Source organism: Petaurus breviceps, unplaced genomic scaffold (assembly GCF_028583685.1).
Source record: "Petaurus breviceps papuanus isolate PSGF00001 unplaced genomic scaffold, PetGlider_PUasm1.0 178, whole genome shotgun sequence".
In the NCBI taxonomy this organism is placed as follows: Eukaryota; Metazoa; Chordata; class Mammalia; order Diprotodontia; family Petauridae; genus Petaurus; species Petaurus breviceps.
The window spans coordinates 22,642,189-22,667,270 of NW_027185777.1; the positions used below are offsets into that span (position 1 = coordinate 22,642,189).

General features: G+C 39.7%; 2 protein-coding genes across 18 annotated transcripts in view; one reads left to right on the top strand and one right to left on the bottom strand.

The window, feature by feature from the left end:
* Positions 1–23,633, bottom strand: part of ZNF438 (zinc finger protein 438) — a 208,611-nt gene extending 184,978 nt beyond the window's left edge. For 13 of the 16 annotated variants that reach the window (XR_011168035.1, XR_011168032.1, XR_011168031.1 and 10 more), the window contains exons 1-2: positions 23,488–23,633; positions 8,690–8,777 (exon numbers count right to left, since the gene is read on the bottom strand). The gene's annotated coding sequence lies outside the window, so the exon portion shown is untranslated. The remainder of the gene's footprint in view (positions 1–8,689; positions 8,778–23,487) is intronic. The other 3 variants (XM_069086439.1, XM_069086432.1, XM_069086437.1) reach the window with 2 other exon arrangements.
* The window catches only part of ZEB1 (zinc finger E-box binding homeobox 1), a 552,334-nt gene that overhangs the window by 36,137 nt on the left and 491,115 nt on the right, over positions 1–25,082 (top strand). The gene's annotated exons all lie outside the window — the stretch shown is intronic.

Here is a 25,082-nt window from a genome sequence, read left to right on the forward strand (position 1 = left end):
GCATACACAAAGTGCTTAATAAATTCCTGTGAACTGAACAAAAGAGATGGCGACTAATCTGAGACTAGAAAAGATTTCCACAGTCAGAGAGGAAGGAGTGTGTTTCAGGAGAGAGGCTGAGGCTGCACAAGAAACACAGGCAGAAGGCAGCACTGAGACAGCATTGGGGAAGAACCACTAATCTGGTTTGGCTGGAATGAAGAGCATGTATAGAGAAGTAACTAGGGGAACGTTGGAAAGGTAGATTGGAAATAGATCACAGGAGGCCTTAAATGCCACACTGAAGTGTGAATGTACAACACTTAAAGTTTGGTGTTTAACAGTTAATTTAATTTTGCTCCAACACTTGGAGGGCCTATAAATTTTATTGAGAAGAGTACTCCCTCGACCAACATGAAGTGCAACATATCTTTGCTTATAAATTGAACGTGATCAGAACTTTTTTTGCCTCCATTTCTCTTTTCTGCATACTTCTGTCATGATATTATAATCATTTGGGGATGGAGAAGAACAACCATAAGAAGTACAAAAGTAAATTCAAAGTAATTTCAAGAAAGAGTGTGCTAAAGGACTGGATGGATCAAGAAAGGCCTCATACAGGAAGCAGCACCTGAGCTATGCTCTGAATTCTGGGCTTTATCAACTTAGGTGGAAGCACCGGTAGGCAATGGAGAAAGAATTAAAAAGCAGTCTTTTTTCTCTCAGAACAAGTCAAAACTAGCCAAAAGCTAAACAAAAGGGAAATACTGAAATGCACTGTTAGAAAATTTAGAGCTGAAAGAATTATGCATTGAATGGAACATTAAAAAATGTACATATGCCTCAGCATTATATAGTACCTTTCCTCTCTCTGCCACCCCCAAAAAAGGTTCTAAAGCAGAAATAGCAAACATTCTTTACAGCTCATAACGCAATAAAAATAGCAATTAACAAGGCAGTAAAAGCAAAAGACACAAATCTACATGGAGACTTAATAATGACATCTTGAATAATGAGTGAATCAAAAGATAAAATTAAGGAAACACATAGTAATTATATGACAGAAAATGATAATGATAAGATAGCTTACTAAAATTTATGGGTCTCAGCTAAAGAAGTCCTCAGAGGAAAAACTATATTCCTGAGGACACAAAACAGGAAGAAAAAAAGAGGGGATTAATAAAGTGAATGTAGTTTTAAAAATTAGAACTTCAAACTCAAAATAAGGACCTATTTAAATTAATACACAACAAAAAAGGCCAGTAATTTGTGATCATATGCTGATTGCCATGCTCATGTGCATTATAGTCCCAACAACAAAACCATAAGTATGTATGTTGGAGGGGCATTTACTCAGAAAAGCAAGTTAATGTCTAAAATGTTGAAACTACAATTAACCATCACAGAATAAACAACTTTATAAGACTAACCTGTCTGTCTAAATTTAGGTCTTAAAAGTACTATTGCCAGGAGAAAGAATCACATGAATTTGAGGTCTCCCTGTGAATAACTACCCTTACTGATTTATCAGAAAAGTCTGGAATCCAAAATCTCCTTCTCAGAAAACAAAGAGATCTCTTATTAAAAGACCATACATAATGTGGATGATATATTTCCACATTTTCTAAACAGTGCGGAAAAATTCAATATTAACCTAATTTAGATGCCACTAAAGGGACTTCTACTGTCTTCTACACCACGACTTTTTTTTTTTTTTTAAGCAATTGGGGTTAAGTAACTTGCTCAAGGTTACAAGGCCAGTTATTTCTGGGTGTGGTGCTGAGTGTCTGAGCCCGGGATTCAATCTCCAGGTCGTCCCAACACTGGAGCCAGTGCTCTTACTCGCTGAGCCACCTGGCCGCCCCTCACACCACTACTTCTTAAAAGTCATCTCTAAATTCATTCTCAAAATTCTAATTCCATTTGAAACTTTGGCATACCCATTTGGAGGCAGGTAAACAAAAAAAAAATGGACTCAGAAGTCTCTTATCCCCCTTCTTTTTCTCCTTCATTACAGTCAGATGTGTATCATATTTAAGCTACTATAAAAGGTTCCTCCTCAATTCCACGATTTAATATATCATTTTATTAAAGAAAAAAATTATAATAGTTAACATTTATTTAGTGCTTTAAAGTTTGTAAAATGTTTTACATATACTATATCATTTGATCTAATCAGATTTCCTAAAGGTTTGGGGGGATTACAGATAATAAAAGTACAAAAAAACTGTAAAGGCAGACATAAGTAATGTATCATGCTTATAATAAATACAGGCTTTTAAAGTGTAAAATGAGTAGGTTAGATTACATCTCTAAGGTTCTTTCCAGTTCTAAAAATTCTACAGTTTTATGATTGTTAAAATTACTAATGACCATATTTATCAAAACTATTTGAACGTAGGCTTCTAATTCCTTTTGCTATTTACCTTTTGCATTCCATCTAGATTTAAGTAAGCAATGAAATTAACACAATCTCTCACTTTCTATTTTACAACCATTTTAAAGTTGAGTTTCACTTTTCAAGGTCTCATAATTTATCACACTGAACTGAGTTATGGTTTACAGAAGGAATGCTTAAGTTTAAAAAGAAAGCACTTTGAAAATAAAAACAATTCATTTAAAATGTTTATTACCATAAATTTTTAATGTGTTTTTAAAAGATACAAGAAAAACATCAACAATGAGGACTTTGGAAGCAGTCACAAAAAAATGACTTTAGCACGGATAAGAATAAACATTAATACTGTGCTTATTCCCTAACTTACAAAGAGGCTGTTTCAAAAGTTCACTTTTAAGTCAATATTTAGGACTTAAAATGTTTTTTAAAAGACAGTATTATAAAAAGTAAGTTCCCATACCAACCCACAAAAGTATATTTAACTCATAATGTACTCCAACTATAATATTAATAATGCTACTGGTTCAAATGAGAGGATAAGATTCAGAGCTCAGACACCATTGAGTCCAACTGACATTACTTTAGGGCTGAGAAAGCCAAGGACCACAAGGGTTAAGTGACTTGCCCAAAGTCACACAGGCAATAAATACTTGAGAAAGAAGTTGAACCAGGTTCTCTGAGCCCCCAAGGCAGTGTTCTTTCCACTGTACCAAGCTGCCTCCATACCTAAACACCATTTATAATGTTTCTGTGGGAAAACATACTCTAATTCTCTTAGCTCTGGCCCCAGAAAAGGAAGTAGTGTAGATACTTTGAGGTCTCAATAACCTACCTGACAACTTTCTATATCTGCAAAAGGAATCATAAAGAGAAGGTGAAACTACGTCAATCAACCTACAGGTGTTTCTAAATTAGGACAACTACCCTTCAGGGTTTCAGAAACAGAGGTCTTGTCCAAGTCCTTGGTAAGGAATATATCCCTACAAAACAAGGATTACTTGACCGTCTACTCTTCAAATGTAATCTTACTTAGGCATGTGATGTCACCTTTCTATGCATTTTCTCAGCTATAAAGTTCTGGGACCTATGAAAAATAAGGAACGAGACATATCAAGAACCTCTGAGTGTAAGAAATAAGTTTGTTTACTGATTTTAACTGAAACATATAGTATTACCAAAAGGTAAATTTATTATGAAATACTAAAAAATTTTTTTAATATCAAATATGCTATAAGACATGAACTAAAAAAAATCACACTAGTAAAAAGTCGAACACTATAAATAAAGGTAATTTCTCTGGAAGGTAGTGCTTTGGCAGGAACTGAAATACATCTGCATAATTGAAGTAATTTCTATCACTACTATATCTTGTCTCATCTATTTCCTCTTTCTGTCCAGGTGGTCTATAGTATACTCCAATAATACAAGTGCTTCTATGTCAGCATCCAATCTTCATCCAAATGATTTTCTGTTGTGCTTCTTCTACTGCCCAGATTCTCTCACACTGAGTATATCTTCTCAATATAAATCCACTCTCCATTCCACCATTACTACTTTTACCAACACTATTTCTTCTGAGCCAACTATACTCTTTTGAAATAATATTCTAGTCATGAGTCTCTCATCCTACTAATTTCTCAGTGATAACTATGTGGTCAAAAACCTATGGTAATCACTTTAACTTGATTCACCTGTATAAAATGGGAGATAAGAAAAAACAGAATACAATTTACTTCGGATTCCAAAACCTCTGGTGATGGCCTTGGACCACATATCCCAATAAAAGTATCTCTACATAAAAGTCCTGGGTCTTGTAAGTTATGAATTCAACAATTGAACTCAATAAACATTTAAAGACACTGTGCTTGGCAATGGGATAAAGAGTTTGTCATAGATTAAATGGAGGTGGGGTGAAGAGGATAAATAAGCATTTATATAGCACTCGATATATGTCATGCATTGTGCCAAGTGCTTTTGCAAATATTACTTCATTTGATCCTCACAATAATCCTGCAAGGCATATGCTATTATATTCCCATTTTACAGTTGAGGAAATTAAAAAACAGAGGTTAAGTGACTTAAGCAGCCATATACAGCTATTAAGTGTCTGAGGCCAGATTTGAACTCCATGTCCAGTGCTCTATCCACTACACCAACTGCTCTATATAAAATGACACACACAAACATATATTGGATATGAGAGTGAGGGAAAGGAAATCGTCAAGGATAACTATAAGCCTACAAACTTGGAAGGCTAGTAATGCTTTCAACAGGAGTATCAAAATTTAGAAGCGCCAGGTTAGGAAAGAAGAAGAGTTCTGTGTTTTGGACATGCTGAATATGAGATGCTACAGAAATATCTAAATTGATACGTGAAGAAGGTCGATAGTGATTTGGGACCTGGAACAAGGAAAAAGATTGGAGCTGGACATAAATGAAACCACAGGAACTGATGAAAACAACAAGAAGTAGGGGAGAAAGAAGACCACCTCTTTCCAAGACAAAGGATCTCCAGGATTGGGAAGATCCGGATTGCAAGGGGTTGAGAAAAGAATAGACCTAAGGAAGTAAAGATGGGTTTTTTCTAGGAGTTTGGGTATACAAGGGAGATGAATTACAGAATCAAAGTTGGAAGTGACCTGAGAAGCTATATAGTTTAACCAATACTTAAACAAGGATCCCTTCTACAATGACAAAAACAAGATGTTAACTTGAGGGGATTGTAGAGACAAGAGGGGAAGAAAAGCCACATGTGCAAGCAGCAGGAAAGAAGCTAAATAAACAAGCTAAATAAGTAAATGAGGAAAAACTGAAGATGAGAAAGGGGAAATATTCAAATAACTAAGCTCATGAGACGGGATCAAGAACATGAGAGGCTGGCCTAAGCAAGCACTCAACTCATCAGGAATTGAGAGGGGAAAATGAAAGGATCATGCAGACAAGTTTTGAGGTACAAAATTAGGGAAATCAAGTTTAGGACATACAACCTCAATTTTTCCAGCACAATAAGAGTCCCAAGCTCTAAAGAAGGTTTGAAGAAAGAGGATGTTAAATTGAAAATTTATTTTAATTTTATTTTTTAAGTCTTGATTAAGCTAGATTTAATATTTTCTTTCATGGTTCCTTCCCCTTGTAAACTTTACCCACCACCCATCACCCACTTTCCAGAGAAACTATTGTAGCAACTCCCATCATCTGAAGATCTTTGTCTTATGACCTGATAATCCCATCTTGGCAGCTTGGCAGAGCTTCACAAGGGAAAGTTCAAATGATTTAATCTCAATTCTGACTATGTCATCAATAGCCAATCCAAGATTTTGCTATCACCTTGCTAACTGTTATAAAAGACCCTGTCTGCCCACATTCAATGTCTCTGGCATAGCTAAGGTAGTCACTGACCCATTTTATTAATAAATTTATGCTTTATTAATAAATTGATCATTCTTACAACTCTGTGCCTTAGTTTACCTTAATTTCAATCATGATAAGGAAAAGGTTTGGAATAATCACTGTAGGAAATACCATTATCAGTTAGGAAAAAAATTAAAAGAACTGGTGTGAATCAGTGACGGCCTAGTTGTGATTAGGTAACAAATCTGTAATGTACCCAGTCAGTATGATTTTGTGACTTCTTTCATCAATATTCAGCAGTAGAAACAGCAAAGGCAAATGGGATTTGGCCAGGAGTGAATAATGTGGTGAAATATTTGAGGGTAGAGGGCAATATATAATTGAATATTATCTCATTTAGTCATAAGTCTAGTGTCAAGATTGTAAATGAAGGAATACAAGGCCAGAACAGCTGATCTGTTGACCTGGCCAATGAGAAGCCATGTCGTCACTAGAATTCATTGTGAGTTTTTTTTTTTAAGGTTTTGAAAGAATAAAGAAAATGTGGAGAGAGAAGGAGAAATGATTATAATAAAAAAAAATTTTCAGGGGCGGCCAGGTGGCACAGTGAATAGAGCATGGGCCCTGGAGTCAGGAGCACCTAAGTTCAAATCCAGCCTCAGACACTTAACACACACAAAAAAACCTAGCGGTGTGACCTTGGGCAAGTCACTTAACCCCCAACTGCCCTCCAAAAAAAAAACCTTCAGAGTTTTGGATCACAGACTAACAAGGGCAATTTATGACCATTCCAATGTGTGCCTGAGGTAGAGTCAGAGGAAAGAAGATGGGATTTGAGAGAGGCCGGAGTGCTATGGGGGACTCTGAAGGGGTAGAACTCCAACCCAGAAGAGTTCTAAGATGGCGATAGGTAGTATCAAACACCAAGGAAGGAGTATAGGGTCCATAATCTGAGTTAGTGAAATTTACTTGGCACTAAGAGAAGTTCAGCACTATGACAAAGGGAAGTGACAGTCCTCTAACACTATGGCTTACTCTAATTATTTAAGGACTTTTAACATTCTTAGTGTCTTTTAAGACTCAGAGCAAGAGTCCAGGTTCCAGGAGCAGCCTTTGCTAATACAATACCTCTAGATGTTAGTGTGCTTTCCCTCCTGGAATGACCTTGTATTGCCTTTTCTATGTATACAATGTATCACAAGCTACTTAAAGGCAAAGAGAGATTGCACTTTGTCTTTTTATCCTCAGAGCCTACCAAAATGCACTTAAGTATTTGCTGATTCGAAATTGAGTCTGTACTTAGTTCTTTGATCATGATGGTACAATTAAGGATAGTCAGACAAGAATTACACAGGATGAGAGAGTAGGGAATGGTTTAAATCTGTAACTGTGGAGTAAGTAGCCTCACTGAGGGGCCATCTTTGACTTCTTTGATTCTGATTTTCAGAATCACATTAATTCTGAAAGAAAAGGTGCATTTTAAGTCTATCAAAGGATAAAGTTTTGCTCTAACCTAAGATGTGGGTTGCAGTTAGTGGAACACAGATAAGCAAGATGGGAGGTAGCAATGGAGGCTCAGTCACAGAGGTATCTGGAATGAGGACATGGTTGAAAACCCTTCCACTGACTTACTTTTGTGACTGGGCAAGCTACTTACCCTGTCCTCACCTGTAAAATGAGGAGGATGGTCTGGATGACCTCTAATCAATGACCCTATCTATAATATAATCTCTATGCCAATGATTCTGGCACCAGAGAATCACTGCTTTTCTACAGAAAATTCCTATCTCTGCTTGGCACCATCAGTATAAATATGAACACATTTTAAGCATAAAAAATTAATCGTATTTAATAGATGAACTTTATGACATTCATTATGACAGTAAGACAGACATTTGGGCCTGTAACAAAATACAGTAAAAATATTTCATATTCCTGTAAAAGCTACTTATCACCTAACCGTGCTATAGAGGATACATAAATATAGCTTCACCACCAGGTTAACACCCACATAAAAGACAAAAGGTGTCAAAAGTACTTATTGAGGAAGGAAATGTGGGTTAAGGATACAACGCAACAACTTCTTAATTCTTATAAAAATTGTCATAAGGTGGTCTCATACACAAATACAGGTTGTGCTGTTAAATTTAAAATGCATCCTATGTAGAGAATTATACAAATCTTTTCATACCACTTTTGTTTCTGAACATATCACTCTCCTCCACAATCCAGTCACCTCTCTCTTTTAACAAGGATTGCAAGAGTGGAAAAAAGCAGCTCAATGAAACTATGCAATAAAACAACCAAGTCTCACAGCTTATGCAATGCTTCACAGCCAAAGTCCCCCACTTCTTTAAAGAAAGGAGAGTGGGACATTTTCCCAACTCTTTCCTAGGGTCAGATTGGGTTAGTATGAAGTATAGAGCTCCCCCTGAATTTATTTCAACAGCAAATTCAGAAAATCAAATACAACCTATTATTTCTAGGACATAGCTAGAAAATATCTCTTCTTTGCATTTCTTCAGTAAATAGTTCATAAACAAGTATCTCTGTTTCATTCTGAAAAACATACTGCAATATTCTGAGGGTAGAAATTTAACTACAGAAAGATAAAACAGTTTTGTTAAAGTATCACTCATGAATTACTCATACTAAAACTTGTTCTTAACATTGTGGAACTGACTCCATGCATGTTATAATCATTAAACTAATTCAAATGATGCTAAGATACATATAGTATATGGACTAGCCATATGTATACTTTTCAAGGAGCATGCCAAACAAAAACAAATCCCAAATTTTTAGCTGCACAATATAGCACCAGGCTAAGAGACTAATAGACTAATTCTGACATATCCTGACATGACATTAAATCGTTCCAGAAAAATAGGAACATAAAAGCAACACTGCCTTCACCTGAATGTTTAAAGCATTAAAGTATTTCTATAAATGACACATTACCTTTTTAACTACATATAAAAATCCTTGAAGCTGCCTGGGTCACATATAAAGAATTTTCAGGAAGTATTATGCCGTATAATCATCAGACCTATAGATAAAAAACACATGACAGTCACTGCAGTCATATTTTTAAAGCCTCACATGAAAAACAAAGTCAAAAGTACACTGTATTAGCATAATCTCCAATGTTAATGTGCTTGACACAAATACAATAAATATAAAGGTTGCTCTGGAAACTAGCATTTTTCTTCATGGAGGTAAGGAAAAATATTTTTACATTATACTACAGTTGAATTAATTGCTTCAAATTCCATTATTCTGACAAGCACTGAAAAATGCTAACAGCATTTAAATCTCTGGCATACTATATTGGTATTTCTTTCCAATCTCAAATAACATCTCATAATACTCTTTTCCCAAATCAGGATTTTAGTGATTAAACAGAACTTTCCCCCACAAAGCAAAAATACACCACTTAGCAAAATGGTACAAAAGTAGTTTTGTAGATAGTAACTTTGTTTAAAATACTATATTAGAAGATAGGTGTCCTCTTTAAAGGGACATTGGGACTTTGCTCCAACTCCTCATGGGCCAGTACTGTCCATGGGGTTTTCTTAGCAAAGATACTGGAGTGGTTTGCCATTTCCTTCTCCAGTAGATTAAGGCAAATGATAAATTAAACTGACTTGCCCAACGTCACACAGCTAGTAAGTGCCTGAATCTTGAGCCTTAGACCTTCATTAAAAATGCCATCCTATTGAAGAGGTCAAGGAACCATAAAATATTGAGGTATAGGTTTAGGGGTGCACGATACCCCAAAATACCAATACACCGGGTCCAGCCAAATGAATTCGACTCAAGTCTTCTCTCAGCCAAAGAAAAGCAAAGTTTATTAGAGGTTCACCATAATGGGTAGACTCTTAAGGAGCCTCGGTATCTGGGACGTTTGCACTGAACAAGCAGGCCAGAATCATCTGACACAGAGTGAGTCTGAGGTAGATAATTCTCTAGCGTGTCATAAAGGAGGCAAGATGGATCTTATATACAGAAAGGTTGTGGGAGGAATCTAGGGGTGGTCTAGAGGAGGAGTTTAGGGGGGAGGGTCTTCAGGAGGAGTCAAAGGAGGTCAGACTCCAGTAATGAGAATGGGGAGGGTCTTTAGGAGGAGTCAAATGAGGTCAGACTCTAGTAATGAGCTGGAGGCTACCTGGAGATGACAGACAATGGTGGGCTAGGCTAGTTTAAGGGTGTATAGATAAGGAAGATATGGATATGATATAGATCAAGGGTCGGGACTAGCTGGATAATGAAGCCCAAAGCTAAAATCAGAGATTTGGGCCAAGCTATAAAGAAAGGCTTATGGCCTCAGGCAAATGCCTCAGGTGGGACGGAAGGGCTCAAGGGGGTTACCAGAGCCAGTACCTCATCATTTGAAGGGGGTTCCCAGAGCCTGTACCTCATCAGTATAACAGACAATCCAATTAAACAAAGAATTTAATAAGTTTGCTAAATGTTAAGACATGGATTAGGAGCAGAAGATACAGAGAGATAAAGGAGATACAGACCCTGCCTTCAAGAACTGTACAGTCTAGTAGGTTAGAATGACATCAACCAACAACCATTTACTACATGCCCTACAAATGCAGTAGCTCTAGAGATAAAAAGATAAAAGTGACTTGAACAAAAAATAATCTTACAATTAAGAAAACAATAAACCCTACAAGAAAAATCAAACAGACTGAACTTAGAGGTTTAAGAAATTTCCAAGTAGTGACATCAGAAAAAGTTTCATGGAGGAGATGGAGGCATCTAAGCCTTGAAGGAAGGGAAGGATATCAACAGATGGTGGGGGAAGGGGGGGAGTGAGTGAGGGGGGGAAGAATCTGATTTAAGCATGAGGAATTATTTACACAAAGGCACGAGAGGTCTGAATTTATGAAGTAGAATACACTACAATGAGGGGGCATTCCTTAGGAAATGTGCAGTCAAACTGTGGAGATCCTTGAGCGACATTATGAAAAGTGTATAATGTATCCAGTCAGCAACAGTAAATTATTTACAGTTTTTCAGTATAGGGGTAACATAGTCAAGCCTATACATTAGAAAGATTCCTTTAGCAGTAACGCAAATGATAAGGTGTAAGATGTGGGAGGAGAGGAGAAGGAAATCTTGAGCAAATGAAACAGGAAGTTTTTATCACAGTCCAGGTGGGAAGTGATGAAATGAGGGCCTCAACTCGGGTGGGAGCCATAAGAGAAAAGAAAAGAGAAAGATGCAAGAAGTAGAACAAGATACAAGAACTTGGCAAATGACTGAATAAGAAAGGGTTAGGGAAGAATTATGAATGACTGCAAGGTTTTTGAATCTGGATAACAGAATTTCAGAGCATCCCTTCATTAATCAATTATTAATCAATAAGGGTTTACTAAATGTCTACTATTTGCCAAGCAGCATGGTAGGGTGGATGGAGTACAAACCCCCAGAGTCAAATCAAACTAGATGCCAGTCCAACCTATGATACTTACTGAGTCTGTGACACGGGTCAAATTACTTAACCAGGGTTCTCCAGGAAATTCTGTGTGACAAAAATGTGCAGATTTGCAATGGACCCACACTGGAATTTTCTCACCAAGAAACTCTACAGCAATTAAATCACAGCTGTAAAGTAAGGGGATAGGAGATGGGGGGAGAGGGAAAGGAAAGAGAGAAGGAAGGGGAGGGAAAGGTAACAGGTAATATGCTAAATAAACAAGTACAAAAGTAAGACAGTTCCTGCTCTCAATAATGGCAAGACGGATTTATTTAATTGAGCATGAATTTTATACCTAACAACCAAAAGCACTAGCAAGTAGAAAGGCAGAGGGTAAAACACTATGTTAGTGTTCCGAGTTATCCATGAGAGGGGTTAATGAAGATCTTATAGATTTCAATTAATTAGTTCTCTACCAATACTTTTATTTTCAAATAGTTTTCTCCAAGTGCCAACAAAATGTCTTTACCTTTAAATGTTAATACCAAATGGTCAGACATTAAAAAATAAACATTCGGTCCTAAAGTACTACCTGGAGGCCAGAGTGCTACTGTAAGAATCAGAAGATCTACACTGTCTTGACTGACACCCATAAGAGTAAATCCCTTAATTCTTCAGTTTCCTAATCTCTAAAACTGTGCTTAAAACACCTGTAATGAACTATCTTAAATGACTATAAGAATACTATGATAATGCTGAAAGATTACTGTGAATCATTTAGGAGGGAGAAAAGGGAATTTTTCTAAATACAAAGTAATAGAAAGCAAACTAGATCTAGAACTTAGGGCTACACAGAGAAAAGATTCTGATTTTCAGTTTGCAAAATGCATCCATCAAAAGCCAAGGAGGAAGGATATACATGTGTGTTGGTGTTTCCCTGAAAAATTGCAAAGAATAACATTAAATAAATCAAAATTGGAGAACAAACTCAGGTTTAAACTGGAAAAAGTAGCTGATCTCTCACAAGAATGGCACATTATAAGAAGGAATTACAAGCAACGCTGGTGAATATGAACCCACACCAATGAGATCACAGAACCATGTATGTAAATAAATCCTAAAGTAAGAAGCCTGAATAAAATTAGATTAGAATTAACAGAGAATAGGAACAGAAAGATAAAAACTACTTACTCTCTATGTGACTGTGGGCAGATAGCTTTGGGCCTGTTTCTTCCACTGTTGAATAAGAGGTTTGGACTAGATCACTTCTAAGGTGACTTGCAGCTCTAAGTCTAATACTATGAATTCTCTCTTACTTGGTTATCAAATTGGCAAAATGCCAATAACACATCATACAACCTCTTGCAAGTCACTTAAGCCTTAGTTTTCTTGTCTGACAGATGGTTTTAAGACTAACCATGTTCCTTATCATATATGGAATAACAGTTGTGAAAATCTTTCAAAAATATAAATGATTCTTTAAATAAGGTCTTATTATTCAGGATTCTAAAGATGGTTAGATCCTATATCAACAATGTGATCAAGCTTAGTATTCCATATTGACACCCATTTAGTTTGAACGTGAATTTTATGTCTAACAACCAAGAGAACAATTAAAAGAGAATAAGGTAAAAATGCTGGTGACAAATTACCCCAAGGTAGAGGCCTACATGAAAAAAGAAATCATGCTTTTATGTTTAAACACCCCCTCCTCCATACTTTACATGGTTTTCATCAGGTGCTATGGTCAAAATAATCCACCACCTGGAGATCAATCTTCTGGTAAAGAGTGATTTGAAATAAGCTAGCCATCTAGTCATAGAACCTGTTACTGGGCCTATATTCAATTTATAAAAATTAAGAAACATTAAGTGCCTACTGTGTACATAGTACTGCAAAAGACAGTGGGGATACAGATAAAAAAAAAGACAGCATGCTTCATCACCTCCAGAGACTTATAATTTAATAAGGATAAGACACATTCACAAATTAGTATGACACAAAGTAGATTAGAGCCCAAAAAAAGTACATGTTACTTTAAAATCTTTTTTGGGAGGGAAGGGGGGAGGAAAGAAGAAAGAAAAGTTAAGGAAGGCTTCAAGGATAAGGTAGCACTTGAGTTGCTCCCTGACGTAGATGAAGGATTTCAGTAGGCAGAAATGTAGAGGAAATGCATTCCAGACCATATTACATGACAGTGGTTGGAGAAAGTAGGGCAGCTAGGTGGCACAGTGGATAAATCACTGGGCCTAGAGTCAGGTTCAAATCTGGCCTCAGATACTTACTGGCTTACCAGTGTAACCCTGGGCAAACCCTGTCTGCCTCAATTTCCTCATCTGTAAAGTACACTGGAGAAGGAAATGGTGAACCACTCCAGTGTCTTTGTCTAGAAAACCCCAAATGGGGTCAGAAAGAGTCAGACAAGACTGAATTGAACACAACTGAACAACAACAGAAAGAGCAACGAGAGATGGTGCAGGGGACATAGAAGGAGGCAACAGCTAGCAGGTCAATTTAGCCAGATTCTTGAAGACTGATGATGAATGGAATGAAACAAGCCTATAAAGGCAAGATTATAGGAGGCTCCAAATGCCAAACTAAGGAATCTATGTTTCCTACAAGAGCCAATTAAAGACACTAAATATTTTTGAACTAGAGTGATATGACTATTTCAGCAGTAAGGTAAAAATGTATTGAAAAAGGGAGAGTTGGTTAGCCAGGTAAGAGGTGACCAGGACATAAACAGAGTTGTGATGTTAATGGAGATGAAAGGATAGACATGCAACACAAACTTAGAATCAACAGGCTGGGGAAGGGGAAAAGGGCAGGGAAGCAAGGAACTGGCTGTCAAAGCCAACTCCAAGGGTTTAAGCCTAGACGACTGGAAAGATATTCTCAATAGAAATAAAGAAGCTAGGAGCAGGGGAAGTCTGGATGAGTTCAACTGTGGACATGTTGACGTAGAGGTTCCAGCATGACATACATTATGTGCAGCAGGAAATCAGAAATGTAGGCTCAACTGAAGTATTAGGGCTAAAGAGAGAGATGCCGGAGTTGTCATCACTGAAGCAATTCATGATTTACATGAGACTGTCAAGGAAGAGAGTATAGATAAAAAAGGTCAAAGATAGAATTTTGGAAGGTACCTACATTTGGGAAGCAGAATCTGAAAGAAGACAGGCCAGCAAAGGAGCAGTAAGTGAAGAAGAATCTGAAGACATCAGCATCCAAAAATCCAAGAGAATCATAGAAGCTCAGTGATGAAGAGGCCTTCAGGGGCTATCAAGTCCAACCTGTCCCTGATTAAATATTCCCTCTTATAACATACCCAAAAATGGTCAGCTTGAAGGTCTGTAATGAGAGGAAATCCAGAGTACAAAGAAAAACAAAGTGATGAGCTGTATCAAATGCTGCAAAAAGTTCAAGTAGGATAAGAACTAAGAAAAGAATGTGGATTTAGCAATTAAGAGCATATTTGATCTTAGAGTTTCTATAATTGTAGACTTGAGAAGTGAATAGATGGTAATAACGCAGGTTGACTCTTTCTATAAGTTTAGTACTGCAGAGTAGGGGTAGGATGTATTAATAGTAGCAACAACTCAAATTTATTTAGTGCTTTGTAGTTTACAAACTGTTTTTAGATTATTGCTTGAGGCGATAGAAGAATTGAGTTAAGGATATCTTTTTTTTTTTTTAGGATAGGAAGCACCTGAGTATATTTATATAGGCACAGAAGGATCCAGAAGAGAGGGAGAACTGAGGATGAGAAGGGTAATAACTGATAGAGCAAGGCTTTGGAAGAGTATCCTTGGATGGGATGGGAGAACCATAAATGGAACTGGCCTCAGAAACTATGTGACTTTGGGAAAGTCACTTAAATCCTACATGCCTCAGTTCTTCATCTATAAAACAGGGACACACTGGAGAAGGAAATGGAAAACCATTCCAGTATCTCTGTCAAGAAAGCTCCATGGACAAATCCATGGGCTCACAAAAAAGTCAGACACAACTGAATATCAGTAAAGAGAACTACCTCATTTTGTGAGACTAGAGGAAAGGTGAAGAGTCAGAGATGTTTTCAGGTATGCAAGAGGAGAAATGATGAATCCCCTCAATCTTCCCAGTAGAGTATGTGGGGGGGAGGGGATATTGTAGTTGAATCTTGGACAAAGTTTAAAACAGCTGCTATACAGTGTGACCAAAAGTCAGCAAGAGAAGAATACAAAGATTACTGTGCAGCAGTTAGGGCACAGTTGAAATTAAGTGATCTAAATTTGTCGCAGACCGGGTCAGCACTGCTGTCATTTCCTTGTAGCAGTACTTAACAGCTAAAGTAGAACAGAGAAGAGGACGGAGGAGAAAGGTAGGTGACCTCCTGGTTGGGCATTGACAAAGTAAGAGCAGAGAGAAGAGGAAAGGATTCAAAGTGAAGGGCAGCACATTTAGTGAAATGGCAAACTCCAGGGTCAAAGCTGTGAAGGGAGGGAAGAGAAATCAGAACAAAGGTGATAAATTAGTAAAACAAAAAATTTCAGGGTCAGAAATTATGATGAGGTCAAAGGACAGGTTCACAAAAAGCAAGGAGGTAAAAGGAAATAGAAAGGAATCAGAGAGGGATTTTTCAAGATTCAGAATCTAGAAGGCAGATCCAGTAAAGTGGCGTTGAGGTCTAAGATGTGACCACCAACATAGATGACTGAGGTACAGTGTAGAAACAAAGGTAACAAGAACGGAAGAGAGTGATGACCTGAGAAACCATAATGTTTTAAAGATCATCAACTATGCTGGGGGAGGGGGGGAAGAAGAAGAAAGTTGTCTTGAAGATGGCTCAGATGCCATGAGCCAGAAGGACAGGCAAGATAGGGAGACTAGTGATAGATGATGAAGAAATAGTAGGTGGATATGGTGGGGAAGAAAATCAAAGAAGCTGCAGTAATATGTCTATGGTTTCTCAAGGTAAATGCATGTATGAAACGTTACATTTTTTACACCTTGGTTAATATTTAACAGTAAAGATAACCAAATGACTGCAAGATTGTTGCATTAAAAGTTTTTACAATCTTGGAACTGGAAAGTACTTTGGAGATCATATTGTCCAATCCCCTAATTTGATAAAGCATGATTCATAGAACAATGGGGTTGAAAGAGACCTCAGTGAACATATGCTCCAAGTCCCTTACTTTACAATTGAGGAACCCAATGCTCAGAAAAGGGAAATGACTTGCCCAAGGTTACAGAGTAGCTAAGCAGAGACTCTCTACCTAAACAACTGAGCAAGAATGTCATTCAGTCAATCAAAAAACACTTATTACCCACTTACTATGCACCAGGCATGGTGCTAAGTGCTGGTTATTCTAAGAAAGTCCCTGCATTCAAGAAGCACACATTCTATTGGAGCAAATAGCAGGACATTCGAGATATACACAGAGTAGATAGTACACAATCTCAGAGAGCAGGCATTAGTATTCTCTTTCCTGCCCGAATATTGTGTCTAACTACTCTAAGTTTCATAGCACATAATGGGTCTGCAAGAAAATACTTAATACATTTGCAGAAGGTTAAAAAGGGTTGGGGTCGGGTAGGGATCATCAATACAATATTGACACCACCAAGGATGGCAACATAAATAGAAGCAAAGAAGTCAACTGTAAGCCAGGTACTATAATCGTGGAAGAAGGCAGGAGAATGTCCTGATGTGATGGCCAGTGGTTGGTAATGATAAGGCAATAGTGGATGGTGCAAATTATTAGGAGAGGTTGTCAAGTGATGGTGGCAGAGGAAAGAGATCTGGAAGCTGCTCTGGAAGCCAGGAAGTATACCAATTCCTTTCACTGGCCTAGAAGTGCACAGGAGAAGGAAAAGTCAGCAGTAAAGAGGGCTATGGCATCTAGAAGTTAGCTAGTATTCAGTTAGTGCTAGGTGATGAAAGGAACACAAGTGGAAGAGATCAAGGATTTAAGAGAGTTTGTTCATCTAGGAGCAGAGAATCTCAGGTCATACTAGAAGGTCCTTTTAGTTTGTGCCAGCACACCCTTGTGAACCCAGGGTCAACTCTATGCCAAGAAGAAGCAACCAAACAGAACTTTGATGAACATTAACAATTATTCTCACGTAAGGGCTGAGCCAAATTAACCAATTCCCATCAAAACTAAAGGCACTAGGAACTTACCATCATATAAGATACCAAAGAGAAACAAAATACTTGTCAGAAAAGTGTTCAAATTATCAGTTCTTTATACAATATGCCAACTTCTACATGTCACTTTAACATATTATATGTTTGCCTTGCTCAGGATTCAAGAACCCCAATAAAAGTCTAAAATCATTAGAACAAGACAAAGAAATATTACTATAGGAGAAAAATTCTTTAAAAGGAAATTATAATATTTGTGGTAGAAGTTAAAAAACAATACTTCATTCTCTCCAAAAAGTTTTTCTCTTTAGCATTCATTTGGAGTGGGAGTTAACTTTGCTCACTAAGCTTTAGTCTCCACCTAAATGTACTAATTTGGTAAAGTTATATGAGTGTTCAGTTCTTTTCAAACATTTCTGAATTGTACAAAATGGAATCAAAGATGATCTCTTTAAAAACAAAAGCTACAGCTAACTGAAACATACATTCTATATCTTTAGGATTTTAATGTATATCAAATAAAACCAAGTATTTATTGGGAGGCTACTGTCTGCCAACTGTCTGTTAGACATATTATTCTTTAATAAAACAAAATATCCTTGGGTGCTAAAATATTTTTAAAATAAAATACAGTAGGGTTAAGGATGGGGATTGGATTTGTAATTCCACTAGTATAGGGAAATCCCAAATGAGCAAATGCCCTCTACTAATGCAAATCCACACCTCCTTGGCAATTTAGCCTTAGAAAGTTGCCTAGAGAACAGGTGTGGCAGCATGGTGACCCACAATGTTGAGGCAACACTCTTTAGGGCTACCCAAACCAGATTACAATAAAATTGAGAAATATTTAACAAAATAAATTGAAGTACAAATATAGGACATAAATAATGTAAACTAGCAACTTTCTAAGTTGGTAGGGATCCTTAACAGTTTAGTGCCCAGTTTTCACTGGATTTTGGCCGGTGGCCTAGAAAATTGAGAAGTTAAATGATTTGCCCAGAATCACACTGACAACATGAATCAAAGCTACAATTTAAGTCCAGATCTTCCTGGTCTTGAGGCTGGTTCTCTGTGCCATGCTACTGAAGTAACTAACCTAAAAACCTTGATCCATTCTATTCTCCCAGGCCACCTCTTATACTACGGCCTCACTAGCCTCCATTCTCAGTTCTGATTCCATAGTTTGCTACTTTAATGTTTCACTATTATACTAAAATCCCCATTATCTGCCACCATTCCTGATGCTCATCATTAAGTAACCCAAAGTATCCCATTTCTGTACTTCTGTCCCAGATCACTGGAGGAAAAAAAAATTGCAAATTAGGCTGATTCTACCCACTATTTATTCATGATATTACATACTGTTATTTGATGCCTAAATGCTACATTTAAAATACATCTAGGGGCGGCCAGGTGGCACAGCGAGTAAGAGCACCGGCCCGAGCTTTGGGATGAGCTGGGGATCGAATCCAGGCTCAAACACTTAGCACCCACCCAGAAACACCTGGCCCTGTAACCTTGCACAAGTTACTTAACCCCAGTTGCTTTAAAAAAAAAAAATGCAGCTAAATCCTAGGGCTTAAAGAAAATCCTCACTTCTACCAAACTTATTTTTTTAATAAATATAAAAATCCAGAATACTTCAATAATTGATCTACCTGTTTCTACATTTGAAATAGCTATGCTAGAAGATAGTAAATTTAGGAATGCCTGCAAGAAGGCTTTAAAGTTTAAAAGCCCTTTGAAAATAGGTAATATCCTTTTTGCATCCAGGTTTGTTCCCTAGGGTCTAACATATCTCCAGGGACAAGAAATATAAGTTCAAAATACTATTATTCTACCTAAGATATTTATTATTTGGGTACCCTTTAAACATAGTCCTATTCAATGTTCATCCACACAGATGATCACCCTAAAGAAGTACTTCAAATATGACACAATGGATCAAACTTAGTTATGATGTATTTAAATTCATGAAGATGAAAGCATGAACATGTATGATTCACATGCTAATATCCAAAGCAAGAAAGAAGTAGTGAAACTGTAGGAAAAATTCATTCATTCTAATAGTGGGTATTGTCGATCAATCAAAAAAACATTTATTAATTGTTTCCTGCCTGCAAGGAGCTTACAATCTAATGGGAGATGCAACATGAAAACACCTATGTGCAAAGAAGCTATATACAGGATAGTAGGGAATTGGCATAAAGAAGGCACCGGAATTAAGAGGGTCGGAGGATTCCAGTAAAAGAGGAGATTTTAGTAAGGAAGTCAGGGAGGTTAGTAGTTGGAACAGAGGAAGGAGAGCATTTCAGTCATGGAGGACAGCAGAAAAAATGCCCATAGCTGAAAGATAGAATGTCATGTGCATGGAACACCCAGGAGGCCAGAGTCACTGGATTGAAAGAGTAAAGGGAGTAGTAATGAGATGACTGGCAAGAGAGGAGGGGTCCAGGTTAGGAAGGGCTTTCAATGCCAAAGAGCATTTTGTATTAGTGATAGGAGATGAAGAAGAGCAGAGAAGGAGCTTACAGCGAATGGTCTTGCATTTTTTCTGTAAAATATGAGGCAAGGATCTTAGCCGAGAGGGTAAAGGGAGGTTTAAGGAGAGATGAAAAAGCCTCAAGGGGCTGCTAGGAAGGTTGGCTAGCCACAAGGAGTGCCAGCTTGAGGCTGTGTGACACACTTTTAGTGGACTCAGAAGGGTTGCAGGTTTTTCTTCACCTTCATTCAGCACAAATGTAGAGCAAAGGAGATGAATAGTGGGAGTGACCCATGGCTGAGGCTTGGCTGGGAATAACAGTCAATACAATAAGGAGGCTAGGGATTCAAGAGAGGAAAACAGACGACAGATATAAAAATACTCAATAGAATCCAACCATATTGTTCCACTTGTAACGCCAAACTTTAAGCCAGCTGTTGATAATCTATAAGCATCCAGACAAGAGCAAATAGTATGGTGATGGTCCTCTATTATAGGGAAGATCTTTTCAGTTATGGATTAGATAAATGGATACTGAGCTACCTTCCAACACCAAAATTCTGAGATGCTATATTTAATTATCTGAATTACTAGCATTTGGTAAAATGTTGACATCAAATAAAACTAGAACTCCAGCTACAGCAAAATAGTCAAGTTCACTAGAGATTCTTTTATGAAAGCCTCAACTAAAGATGCTTATCCCAAACTCTGTGCTAAAGCCTTGACAAAAATGCTTCTTTAAATCTTTTCTATTCAACTCCCTTTTATACTCAACTCTGCTACTGTGACCCTCTCCCCTCTCTAGGCCATGGGAATTAACTTTTCAAAATAACTTCAAGTAAAAAGTTAAAACACAGAATGGAAATGCTAACAGCTTTTCCTTGAAAAGTCAGCTCTAAACAAGAATTTGGCCTGCTGTAGTTTTTATTCTCTTTGGCTTTCCTGCTCTTCAAAGGACTAAGCACTCCCCTTCAGTCCAGTGCCTCCATCTTCTTTTACCACCCCCTTCCTGGGCTTGGGCCCAGTAATGTCAGGCTCACACTCAAAATCAACCAAGGCAACAAAGGAAAAAAAAGTTCTCTTCAGAGTAACAGCCTCAGGCCCAGTTGTTCATCTGCCTGAGACAGACACTGAGGGCAATTAAGGACAGAAGAATATCAGGATGTTCTTCAATTTCCTGAACACACAGAGGAAGAACATGTACAGGACACAAATTTAATACAACAAATAAACATACAAATGTGTATTGCCACAAAATGCATACATGCACATCCTTCTCCAAAAAGTCAAGCAAGAAACTGTTATATGCCAACATAATAAAAAGAGGGCCCATGAGGTCAAAGAACTGTTCATAAAACATGACAAGAGCAGACTATGGCCTCTCTCACCTTTGAGGGCAGCACAAGGAGAACGCACCGATCAGGTACCTACTATATTCCAGGCACTGTGTCCCCTCTGATTAGAGAGCTAGAGAGCAGAGCAATCAACTCCTCCCAAAGCTTCCCTAGAGAGAGGGCTTGGAATTTTCCAACCAACTCTTAATTTTCCATCAGCTGCTTGGCTTGAGTCAAGTGTATGAAACAGGCCTGGATACTCTCTAGCCCCTGCCCTGCTTTTCAGTTTCCTTTTGGGTGCTGTCTTTCTCCATTAGGTCATCTGCTCCTTTTTCTCACTGGTATCCCCAGGGCATATAGCACAGGGGCGTGGTATACAGTTGGTGTTTGATAAATGTCTGAATAGTGACTATGCCTAGGGAACACAACTACAATGAATATAATGAAATAAATTCTACTCTAAAGGAGTATTATATATAGCAGAAAAAAACGTACTGGACTAAGAATTAGAATTCCTAGGCTCTATTCCAAGCTCAACCACTAAATGTATGGCCTTGGGCAAGTCCCTCTAGTTCTCCTTGTTTTGTAAAATGGGGGTAACATTTACACCATCTAATTTATAAGGTTATGAGAAAGCTAAGTTCATACAAATAAATGCAAGGTGTTACTGTCTTTCAGAGCTTTTTCCTGGCAAAAGTGTAGCTATATTTGGGAAAGTGTAGATGTTAGCACGCGCTAATGACTTCATGTACATGTCTACATGTGTTAAATAGATGTGGAGTAGAAAGCTATTTCTTCACCTCCCCCAAAGTACTGAAATAAACATAATTTGTCATGTTACTTTCAGGTGAAGAGTACTGGAAATGATTACAGTACTATTTTCTTTTTATTCTGTAGCAGTGCTCAGAATGGAGTAACTGGGCCTCTTCTGATAAGATAACCATGCCTGGCAATGCAGTACTTTCTCCATGTTCCTTCTTGGCATTAGTCCCAACAAAAACCCCACCTCCTACAGGGATCCTTCCCCAAACCTTCTTAATTTTAGAGCCTTCCCTTTGTTAACTGTTTCATATTTGCCCTATCTATAGCTTGCTTTGTATTTGTTTGTAGGTTGTCTCCCAAAGTGAACGTTTTTTGTGCTTGTGTGTGGAGGTGGGGAGAAGGGTGATACTTCCCCTTTCAATCCTTTCCTCTTAGGTAGTTGCCCCTACACTATTTCATGAGCTTAAACCCCTCAAGCACACTGGCCAGAAAAGCTACTTCAGAGAAAAGCAATTTAGACACCATGTGTCAAGTTGTAAAAAAAAATTTCTTTGACACAAAGTTTGACATGATCTGTTCCATTCCAACACATCAGGGTGACCAAAGAATCAAGTGTTCAAATATAATGCTCTGTTACCAGAAGTCAACTCAGAGAACTCTATTCTGGATTCCACCTTGCATCTCTGTATTGGACAAGCTTTATTTTGCTCGTTGAAATATCAGTCAGTTCTATTTCGGTAGACATGTGGAGGCTTTTTCCACGGGCAAGATTATGTTGGTGTCAAAATCATTTTGCTGACATCACAACAGCCAAGAACTTCTGTTGATCCCAATTATGTCTTCCTTCTTTTGCTATCAGATTCAGTGCCAACCTCGACTTACACAGGTGTGGCATACGGTCGAGAATATCGATCTTGGAGTTAGGCGACGCTCGTGTTCTAGGTCCTGCTTTTGCTAACTAACCTGGGGGAGCCCTGGCTTTCTCTATATTTGAAAAAGGAAGAAAGTAAACTCGCTCTTTTAGATCCGATCGTCAGGTTAGGTGCTGGGTTGACGTCGCGGGGAGGAAGGAAAGGAAAGGCAGACCGGTACTTGCAAGGAGATTATCTTTGGTCTATCCTGGCCTCCCACCTTCACTGCTTTGAATTTGGCCCTCCCTGCCCCAAAGTTTGTAGTCCTCCACAGATGTCTTTCCTGTGCTTCTCTGAGCGAAAAGAGGGTTGAAAAAGTGGTGCCTACTGCCCCACTTTACATAAATGGATACTGAGGCACCAGCTCCCGCAGCTCCCTCTAGCTGGCCCCTACGAGCAGAGCGCGAGTCCCCGGGTCCCCTGGGCCTGTGACCCAGGGGGCCAAGGGCAGGGACCCGGCTCTGCACGGGAGGACAGCAGGAACTGCAGTTGCCAGCTCCCGCACGCCACACAGCTGGGAGTCGTCGGGGGCAGCAGCCCGGTGACCCCGCGCGTCACCCCGCTCCCCCCTCCGACTGTGGCCCCAGGAGCCGCTTCCCCGCCCCGCCTCCCCGGCGCCCCCCAGGACGAACAGGACAACCACCGAGACAACCACCTTCGGCGCGCGCCCCTGCAGACATAGCTGCCGGGGCACAGGGAAACTTACAGCTTTCCTACTGCGTGCGCAGCCCAGCGGGGTGACGTCACGCAGGCCTGGCGTTCGAGGACGTCAGACCGCGGGGGGGCGGGGCAGGCGATGAGACACCTCCCCCTTACGCACCTCCCCCTCCCACCCTAAAGAGACAGACACATTCTCTCTCTCTCTCTCTCTTCCCCCCCCCCTCCCCCCCCCTCCCTCCCTCCCTCTCTCTCTCTCTCCCCCCCCCCCCCCCCCAACCACGGCCGCGCCCCCCCCCCCACCCTTTAACTCCCCGAGGCTCTTCCGATCTCCGCCTACTCCAGAGGTGTCTCCTCGCCTCCCCCCCCCCCCCAGCTGGCGTTTTTCTTTTGCCGCGTTGGGCGGAGAAAGCAGAATCTAGAGGATACTATCTAATGGCCTCCTGAGCCTGGAAAGTGAGGCTGAGGGAACCCTAGGACTGACGTGTGAGGTGTGGTGTGTGTTGGGGGACTGGGGGACGGGGAGGTGTATGAGTAAGGACCGCTGGGGACAGCAGTAATGGCAAGCAGCTCAGGGCCAGCAGAGTCGGGGTGAAAGGATACTTTTGCTCCTTCGCTCACGTGCTTGTAAAAGTTCTCCACGTGCCGTGACGCAGGCGGCTCCTCCCGCCCCCCTCTCTACCACGCCCATCCGGTCCGAGCGTGCTTCGAGGTCGCGCCTGACCTGGCCCCGCCCTCCCTCCCTGAGCCTCCAGCCCCGCCTCGTCCCGCGAGGGCTCCGCCCAACCTGCTCCTGCGGGGCCTGGCTTCTTGGTCACGCGGTCTCCTCCCGCTCCAGAGCTGACCCTGCCCCGCCCGCCTTCCTCACTTCCTCCTCTTTCCGCCGCCGCGGGGGTTCTTAACCTTGACCGTGAACTTGCTTTAAAAAAAAAACTTTTAATAACTATATTTCCACGTAATCGGCCTCCTTTGCATCCATCCCTATGTAATTTTATTTTGTGCATTTAAAAGCACTCCCCCGAGAAGAGTTCCATAGGCTCCGCCAGATTCACCAAGTATCTGGGGACCCCCTGGTCTAGGGGAGCCGCGGGCCGCCTTGCCGGCCGCACCCCACCCCACCCCACGCCCCTCATCCCATCCTTCATTCCAGCCTTAAATTTTAGCAAACTAGCCCGCGGAGCGCGATCACAACTCCCTCCTCTTCCAGCCTTTTGAAAACCTTCATCAGGAAAGTGCTTTTTTTTCTCTGCGCAGCGCTATTGAGGCTTCGCAGGGGAGCGGTCTGGTACTGGTGAGGCTTTGGGAGTTGCGGAAGGTGGTCAGCAGCAGGGGGGAAATTAAGGAAATGAGAGTATTAGGGGAAAAATCCCTGGGCTCATATCCTCGCGGGCCTCAGCAAAATGGCACGGACAGGTATGGCGTTGTCATCCCCCGCGACCCGAACGGAGGAGTAAAAACCACCCTCTCCTCTCCTTGGACCTGGGGGGACCGATGTTTATAGAAAGTAAAAAGAACGTCGGGTGAAATGGTTAAAACAGAAATGGGGCAGGAAAGAAAAAATGGAAAAAAGACATTTGCGGGATAACTTTGTTGGTGCTTAAAGGGCACAGCAGATTGCACAGAGCAGACTTGCAGTTTCCCGTG